General features: G+C 38.6%; 1 long non-coding RNA gene across 1 annotated transcript; it reads left to right on the forward strand.

Moving 5' to 3' along the window:
• The first annotated feature begins 769 nt into the window (after positions 1–769).
• On the forward strand, positions 770–1,349 carry LOC129414802 (uncharacterized). The gene is made up of 2 exons (XR_012358466.1): positions 770–985; positions 1,105–1,349. It is a non-coding gene; the product is annotated as an uncharacterized lncRNA (long non-coding RNA).
• The last annotated feature ends 8,715 nt before the right edge of the window (positions 1,350–10,064 follow it).

Here is a 10,064-nt window from a genome sequence, read left to right on the forward strand (position 1 = left end):
GGGGCTATCGATCGACGTGGCTTTACATATCGCCTATCGTGGTTTTACACATCACCTAACGGGGCTATCAATCAACGTGGCCTATCGTGGCTTTACACATTGCCTATCGAGGCTGTCGATCAAGTGGCCTATCGTGGCTTTACATATCAGCTATCGGGGCTATTGATCGATGTGGCCTACCGTGGTGTTACATATCGGCTATCGGGGCTATTGATCGACGTGGCTTTACACATCGCCTATCAGGGCTATCGATTGCTGTGGCCTATTGTGGCTTTACATATCGGCTTTTGGGGCTATCAATCCACGTGGCTTTACACATCGCATATCAGGGCTATCGATTGCTGTGGCCTATCGTGGCTTTACATATCGCCTATCGGGGCTATCAATCCACGTGGCTTTACACATCGCCTATCTGGGCTATTGATCGATTTGGCCTATCGTGGCTTTACACATTGCCTATCGGGGCTATCAATCGTTGTGGCCTATCGTGGCTTTACATATCACCTATCGGGGCTACCTATCCATGTAAAGCCTACCGTGGCACTTTACGACGAAGCATATTGTAATTCTTATCCTATTCCTTTTGTGTGAATCAGACATTAAAGTGAATGCCTATGCCTATCGTGGCTTAATTTTGGGGGGGTTCCAATAAATAGCTGTTGTAGCTTAAGAAGTCTGATTCCTTCTTAACATTTTCTTTTGTTTCAGGATTGACATCTCTTCGATATCCTAGCAATCAAGCCAGTTGACCTATTTCACTCCTGGGGGTAGGCTCCGCCCCTGCCTTCAACATCAGGCAGGATCTGCCGGACTACAGCTAGACCCGGACGAAAGGCGGGGCATATGCCAAAATCTTATGAGACTCAAGCATCTCTTTTATTTTGAGACTGATTCGAATTTCTGTCTTTTAATTTAACATGGAATAAATGTCATTCAAACGTTCACTTGCCTTCTGAGTCTTTATGGTAGAAATGAAAGCGTCAGCGTAAGTTCTACCAGGAAGACTCTAATACCACGTCATTCATTCATAAAATCGGCTTACCAATCACAGCTCAAAGCCGACTATTTAAACGCTGAACTAACACTCTCTCCTGCTGCCCGTAGGTGTCGTAGCTGAAGTTCACCTCCATCCTCCCCACCACCACCAGGTTGTTCCCTGTTCTTTTGTCCGGGGGTAGGCTCCGCCCCTGCCTTCAACATCAGGCAGGATCTGCCGGACTACAGCTAGACCCGGACGAAAGGCGGGGCATATGCCAAAATCTTATGAGACTCAAGCATCTCTTTTATTTTGAGACTGATTCGAATTTCTGTCTTTTAATTTAACATGGAATAAATGTCATTCAAACGTTCACTTTCCTTCTGAGTCTTTATGGTAGAACAATTAATCTGGCCAAATGTGAGTTTGCCAGAGCAACTGTGACCTACTTGGGTAAGGTGGTAGGTATGGGAAAGGTGCGACCAGTGGGTGCTAAAGTAATAGCTATTAACAACTTTCCCCCTCCCCAAACAAAACGTGAACTAATGAGATTTTTGGGAATGGCGGGGTATTACAGTTAAAATAAAGAGTTTTTGCCCTCATTTTTCTTCTGTTGTTGCCCCTTTGACTGATTTGTTAAAAGCAAAAGCTAAATTTGTCTGGACTGCCAAGTGTGAACATGCGTTTGAGAATGTAAAGCGATTGCTTGCATCATCTCCTGTTTTGACAGCCCCCCGACTGGAAAAGCCATTCAAGCTTCAGGTGGATGCCAGTCAGGTGGGAGTAGGTGCTGTTCTGTTGCAAGCTGATGAAGGTGGACTTAATCGCACTATTAGTTATTTCTCACGGAAGTTTAATGTGTATCAGATCAATTACTCTACTATTGAGAAGGAGGCTCTTGCTTTGATTTGGGCATTACAGCACTTTGAGGTGTATTTGTCTGTTGGGACTATGCCAATAGTGGTATATACTGACCATAATCCCCTGACCTTTCTTCTTTCTCTGCAGAATCCCAACCAGCGTCTTATTAGATGGTCCCTATTTTTGCAGCCTTATGCCTTGGAAATTCATCACATTAAAGGCAGGGATAATGTAATTGCCGACGCACTGTCACATGCTCCATGTGATGAATAAAGTCTCTTGGGGTCTGAAGTCTTAACCACCTTTTAAACATGATCTATACATTTATTGGTTTATTTCCTTAAATTTTGCTTTTCCCAGGTGCCGGGAAGTTGCAGGTTTTTTAAGCCAAGGAGGTGTATGACAACTGGATTATGTGTATGTGGAAATAGAGACTTAATGCTTACTCTGAAAGGTTATGGTAATATTGTATAAAATATGGTAGAGTCTATTGGCCTCTCCCTTTTAAGGGGGGAGGTGTTACGAGGTAGTTTTTGTTGTGTTTACCTTTTCTCTTTATAGGTTAATTGGATCCACCTGTTTCCAATTCCTGTTGGGTACTTAAGAGATCTGGATCCTCACACCAGGGCTCATTCTCATTTGGCTTGGTTTTGAGTCTGGCTGGACCTTTTGTTTTGTTGTGCTTCTTAATATTTAAGTTGATTTTTCTGTTAAGTTAGGTGTATGTTTATGTTTAATTTGATTACATTTAAACCCCTTTATTAAATAAATTATATTTTGAACGTGCACCTTTGTGTTTTGTTGCTTCCTTGAAATGGGTTGTAACACAGCGTTGTGCTTTCATATCTCCAGCATCGTTTGGAGAATAGGCTGTCACCATCTATTATTAAACCCTATATCGCTGTGATATCTGCCCACCACTCACCAGTAAACTGTAGATCAGATGGTCAGCACGACGTGGTCATTAGATTTCTTAGAGGCGCTCACAGGTTAAATCCTTAACACCCTTCCTCTATTACTCCTTGGAATCTGTCCTTGGTGCTGAAAGCTCTCCTGGATGCCCCCTTTGAGCCTCTGCAGACTGTGAGTATCAAATATCTCACAATGAAAACTCTAACTCTCCTTGCATTGGCTTCTGTTAAGAGACTAAGGGATCTTCATGCATTTTTGGTCAACAATTCGTGCCTTCAGTTTGGGTCCGCTGTATACAGCATAACACTGAGAACCCGGCCCGGCTATGTGCCCAAATTTCCCACCACTCCTTTCAGAGATCAGGTGGTGAACTTGCAAGCTCTGGCTTTGGAGGATGCAGACCCAGGCATGGCTTTTGTTATGTAGGTGTACTACGTGTGTATGTGGATCGTACTCAGAGTTTTAGAACCTCAGACCAGCTCTTTTCTGTTACGAAGGTCAGCAGAAAGGGAAAGCTGTCACCAAGCAGAGGATGTCCCATTGGATTGTGGATACTATAGCCCTTGCATACCAAAAGCAAGACATTCCTTGCCCATTTAATTTATGTGCTCATTCTACAAAAAGTGTGGCATCATCTTAGGCATTGGCTAGCGGTTCCTTGCTAACAGACATTTGTAGAGCTGCAGGCTGGGCGACACCTAATACGGTTTTATGGTGTTTGAATCGAGCCAGTATCCTCTCGGGTTCTCTCTTCAAACCAGTGAAAACACCAAAGGTCGGACACACTTGACTAAAATGTTAACTATGATTTTAAAAATCTTTTAATCTAAGGTGTATGGTTAAATCCATGAAATTACGTTTGTAGAAAAACTATACCTGTGCCAAACAGATTAATTTCTGTTATTAGAAAACTAACATTTTATTATAAAATATTATTTTTAAATAGATGACTTGCACTGAATATTACAGAAAAAGCTGTCAATAAGAGCCCAGATTAAATGTGAAGTTTCAAGAAGCTTCTTGATAAAATGACATGAGTATGGTTTTGCAATTTATAGGCAAAGGGTGACTGCACTTTAGATGATAAAATATAGCAGAGTTTTGATTTATTTTGGATGCTTTCAGTCACCAACATAATTCCCACAGTTGCATTTGTGTTATGCCATAGTTTGGATGAGTTTATTATTATTCTGTTATGTGGAAAAATATATAAATAAAGGATGAGTGTGTCCAAACTTTTGCCCTGTACCAGGCTTGTGCACAATTCAGAATTGAATTGAGAATGACTCCTAAATTCCAATTCAATTCTTGAATTTGAATTGAATTTGAATTGATGTCAAAAACAGGATCTAGAATTACAATTCGAATTTGAATTAAAGGAAGCAGAATTGCAATTCAATAGAAATTCAAAGAAATTCATATACATATTATACAGTAAGTGAAGTGTTAAAAATTAAGCTTTCAGTATATGTCAGATGTGATTGCATTACATATTCTATAAACTATATTAGTTTGAACTACTTGTACAGATTACATTAAAAGGAAATGTTTTCCCCCAGCAATTAAAGGTGCAATTTGTAAGATATTTGCAGTAAAATCTCCAAAAACCACTAGGCCAATGTTATATATTTTGTCCAGCTGATTACTATCAATATCTGTAATGTTTTCTACTACTTGTAAATCGTGAGAAAATTTCCATTAAAAACATTGACACGGGGCAGTGCAGTCTCCTGTCAATGACGTTAATATCCATGTGACCCTTTGTCACCGCCTTTACTGACGTAACTCACATGAGAACACTGGTCGAGCTGGAAAAAATAAAATGGCGGCCAAGGAAGCGGCTGGAGCACAAATTTAGTGAAAATAAACGTATATTTTCACTTTTTAAGCATTTTAATTTCATTTCTAGCGAGAAATTAGTATTGTAGTTTTCAAATATGTGATTAGTTATCACAAAGGCGCTCTCTGTTTATATTTCAAACACGCTGCCTTTGAAGTGCGTCGGAAAGCCTTTCTCTGAGCGGCCTTCAGAAGTCATGTCCTCATGAGGCAGCGAGGCCACAAGTCCTCACAGTCCTCACAGTCTTGAGGTTTCGGACGCAGCCAGTGTCGTGGACAAATGCGGAACTGTGCGCTTGCTTATGGACTTATGGATATCTCTGTACCGTCTGCCGCTGGTTGTGTCAGCTCCTGTAAGCGTACGGGCCAACCAAACGACCCAAGAAGAGTTTGGAACAAAACGAGAGAGGATCAATTTGTTGTTGCATTATCTGGATGGAGATAGCTTCACGACAACATTTAACTAGACCGAGATTCTGATCCTGCTTGTGTTTTACGCGATGGGTGAGTTGTTTTGATTCGTAACCCTTCAAAAAACGTATGCTATTATATTAATAACAACATTAGTGTGTAGATTGTAATCAGCGCGTCTTCCCGCGGAGGATATGCACATCAAAAGGTATTGTACAGCAATATAAATGGTCATTTTAAGACACTTCACAATAAGATTTGTACTGTCAATACATTATGTGAAAAATCATTGTAGATTGTAAGTTGAAAACTTAATTCTGAGCTGTGTTTACCATCGAATTTGGACTAATACTGTAATACCAATATGACTAACAATTTCGTTTTGAACATCACATATAAACTTACATAATGAAATAAACGATGTCATCAAACGCAACATTTATAAGACTTGATTACCTTATCCATCAACGTGATTTCTCGTTCTCGTCTGATATGGCTAAAGTTAAAGACTACAAATCCCATAATTCCACGCTGCTCCAGAGCGTCAGTAAACAACATCATTGTTTTTGTTTGATCTGGCGCCATCTTTCGGCGCATTTTACAAATTGTATCTTTAATGTTAAAAACTCTAGTCACATAACAAATAATTAAGTTAGATTTTTTTGTAATTGTAATTTTGTGGAACACGATGGAACATGTCTTCATTTCCCAGAATGCTTTACTTTAACCAAGTATTTGGAATGGTTGCCAAACAATTTTCCAAAGTAACTTTCCTAACACTGAATGTATGTGAGATTCTTTCTGTTGTGTGACTGTGGAATTTATTTGAATTGCCATGAATTAAATTCCACTTCCTGTCATTCCAATTCAAATTCAACTTCCTGTAGGGCGGAGTCAATTCAATTCAAATTCCAATTCATGAATTGAATGGAGGCCAATTCTGAAATTCTGAATTGTGCACAAGCCTGCCCTGTACTGTATGTAACCCTCGTTCCCTGAAGAAAGAGAACAGAGACTTTTTAAGATGTAAATTAAAATCTTTGGTGTCCCCAGAGTACATATGTGAAGTTTTAGCCATAAAACCATATAGATAATTTATTATGACATGTTCAAATTGACACTTGGTGAAAATGTGGCGTTTTTGGGTGTGTCCTTTAGGTTGCAAATGAGCTGATGAACTTCAAACACTGATCGCTATAATGGTGGTTTGTTCCAATTGAAACTCAATTGTGCTGTGAATTATTTTCTCTCTCTCTCTCTCTCTTTCTCTCTCTCTCTCTCTCTCTCTCTGCACAAATGGCGGTTGTATAGTGCAGATTAAGGGGCAGTATTATACCCTTCTGACATCAAGGGTACCCAAATTTCAATGACCAAATTTTCACGTGCTTGCAGAGAATGGTTTACCAAAACTAAGTTACTGGGTTGATCTTTTTCACATTTTCTGGGATGATAGAAGCACTGGGGACCCAATTATAGCACTTAAACATGGGAAAAGTTAGATTTTCATCCCACGCCCCTTTAATTCTAAAATCTCTCATGACCTTAGACTAGAATTTTTTTCATTTTCTTTACCTTTTTTAAGTTAGTCTCAGTTGATCCAGCAAATTAAACCAATTTTAATTTACACAGACTGTTAAACATATAGGGGCTGTTTCCCAGACAGGTCTTAAATTTAGTCCAAGACTAAAATGCTTGTTTGAGCCATCTTAACTGATAGCAGATTAAACTGACATATCTTAAAATATACCAATGCCATTGTTTTGTCCCAAGATCCACACCAGTGTTGTTTATTTGTAAGGTATGTTTGTTAAAACTATGTAAATGTTTTAGAGGCGGATTCCCGGACCGGGATTAGACTAGTCCTAGATTAAAAATGGAAGAGCTGTCCATACTGAAAACAACTTGCACTGACATATCTTAAAATACATCAATGCCTTTTGTTTTGCCTCAAACTGCACACAAATAATGTTTTTAGTAAGGCATGTTTATTAAAACTTGTTACATTTCATAATTAAACTAAGGCCTAGTCTTGGTTTAACTTAATCGCTAATAATTAATGCCTGCTCCTGGTTTACAGCTCTACTGTAAACCCTGTCCTGGAAACCACCCCATAATTGTGTTATATCATCTGCTCATAGGCCTGTACATATAAATGATAGTTTGCTTTTAGATAATGAAGCTGTTCTTTGTGCTACAAAAAGGTCACCCACATACCGGCACGTGGACACACACACACACACACACACACATGCGCGCACAGGCAAACACACACATACACATTTAGTTATGATATAATGTCTGTGTTTATCACACAAACACACAGCAGCAGCCAGGAGTCTTATTATTTTTTTATTTTTACAACATTAATCTCTCATAGTTGAGAGTCACTTATCCAGGTCTCATAGATTTGCTGTCATTTTAACCAGTGGTGTAGTCTAGATTTTTGTAGTGAGTATACTGTGATTTTTCCCTCTCACCCTTATGCTCACTCGTCCCAGAGTGACACCCCATATGCACCACCACACTTACAGATGCATACAGTATGGATCTTCATGTAATCGAGAGCATTCTAAAAGTGTACTCATAAACACATAAACTGAATGTGTTATCAACATGTCAGTTTATTATAAGGAAAAAAAGACTTTAACAGTCAATGGGTTTACAGCTGGGGAAACTGGATGGATTTTTAGACTGGTTTAGTGTTAATCAACATCTAACTCAGGGCCAAAAGTTACTCAACTGTTAATTAAAATTAAATAAACTGTTTACAAAAAAAATCCACTCTTTCAATAGCTATTATCTGACAACTATTGATAACACAATTTAATGGTGTAAATGTTTTTAATTAATACACATTTAAGATGACCATGAATTAACTCTAATTTGCATAGTCATTGAAATAAAAGCTTATTTTATGCATATAATACAAGCAGTGTCTAAAAATGAAAATAGGCTTTTACTTAAATACTATTACAAGACCATCATGTAGCCTAGTATTAGACACCCAAACCAAAGTGAAGAAAATTATCTTTAATTTGCAAGTCTGAGCTGAACATCAACGCAGACATGATTTTCCTCACAAAAGTTTAAGATCATATACATCTTGAACGTAGATATATAAATTAACACAGAGAAGGAAAGTTTAACACTATGAACCACAAGCAAACATGCTGAAAGCTAAAACCATCAGGATATAATTACGGGCTTATTTTATTGCATTTGGAGCGTTACCTCCAGATAAACTAATAAACTGGACTGATGTTTTAAATGTTGTTTACTCACATGTGCGTTGTTAACTCTCCGGATTTTATATTGCAGCAGCTCGTTCACTTCACATGGATTGTTTGTTTACAGTGTCGCGTGAGCAGCTACACTGCAGGTTCGACTTCATTTGGCGCTAAGCAGCATAGATATGTATAAAGGCTAGACCCTTTGGTGATGTCAAAGTACCGCGAGAGCGATTCAAAGCAGATTTCTCCATGTGATAAATGCAATCGCTCTCGCTGTACTTTGCTGTCATTCGCATGTGTGTTCTTCTGGTGCCACACTAGTGTGCTCCCCAGTCACTTTCGCGCCGCTATGGTAATTTGATTTCATACGCGAATCGGATCGCGCAGTTCGGCAGGAATTCAGACACAGCAAATATATAGCCTAATATATATATGCAGTTCAACCCGCTAAAATAGCAAGTGTAGCATGCTACTGGTCAGTGCTTTACATCTGAATTATGACTAAAAGTTTGAAATGTCAGAAAACCATGCTGTTACGCATCCTCAAGCTATTTTTAGTGGGTATACGGAAATCCTTGACAATTTCTAGTGGGTATACGGCGTATACCTGCGTATCACGTAGACTACACCACTGATTTTAACTCATATCAAGTCAATTCTTATTTACTTCTCATCTGACTGAGCATTGGATGGCTTCAAAATGTCTTGATTATATCTTTAATCACTTGAAATGCACATTTGACTGGTTATTTCTTGTAAACTGGTGTTACAGTGCCTTTATTAAGGTTCAGTCAGCAGACCACAGGATCATAGCCGGGATTTATGACCTGATATGTAGACTGAATAGACTATAACCACAGCTTAACTTTCATCTGGTCTTATTCTAGGTTATTTACCCTTTAACAGTTACAATTAGAAATACTTGTAAATAAAATATCTTGAAAACTTTCCAGTAAGTTACCCTCATTACGTTTATAATTCAGAAACAATTATTATTTAAATCCTGATTTAAACAGTTGTCATTTCCTCTGAATACTTTTGTATTAAACATCAACTTTGTCTCATATTAGAAAACATACAGACTATTGAGGTCAGGACTTTAAAAGACAAGTAAAAAAGATCTGCCATATACAGTATTGTTCAAAATAATAGCAGTACAATGTGACTAACCAGAATAATCAAGGTTTTTAGTATATTTTTTATTGCTACGTGGCAAACAAGTTACCAGTAGGTTCAGTAGATTCTCAGAAAACAAACAAGACCCAGCATTCATGATATGCACCCTCTTAAGGCTGTGCAATTGGGCAATTAGTTGAAAGGGGTGTGTTCAAAAAAATAGCAGTGTGGCATTCAATCACTGAGGTCATCAATTTTGTGAAGAAACAGGTGTGAATCAGGTGGCCCCTATTTAAGGATGAAGCCAACACTTGTTAAACATGCATTTGAAAGCTGAGAAAATGGGTCGTTCAAGACATTGTTCAGAAGAACAGCGTACTTTGATTAAAAAGTTGATTGGAGAGGGGAAAACCTATAAAGAGGTGCAAAAAATGATAGGCTGTTCAGCTAAAATGATCTCCAATGCCTTAAAATGGAGAGCAAAACCAGAGGGAAGTGGAAGAAAACGGAAGACAACCATCAAAATGGATAGAAGAATAACCAGAATGGCAAAGGCTCAGCCAATGATCACCTCCAGGATGATCAAAGACAGTCTGGAGTTACCTGTAAGTACTGTGACAGTTAGAAGACGTCTGTGTGAAGCTAATCTATTTTCAAGAATCCCCCGCAAAGTCCCTCTGTTAAAAAAAAGGCATGTGCAGAAGAGGTTACAATTTGCC

The sequence above is a fragment of the Misgurnus anguillicaudatus genome, chromosome 18 (assembly GCF_027580225.2).
Source record: "Misgurnus anguillicaudatus chromosome 18, ASM2758022v2, whole genome shotgun sequence".
Lineage (NCBI taxonomy): Eukaryota > Metazoa > Chordata > Actinopteri > Cypriniformes > Cobitidae > Misgurnus > Misgurnus anguillicaudatus.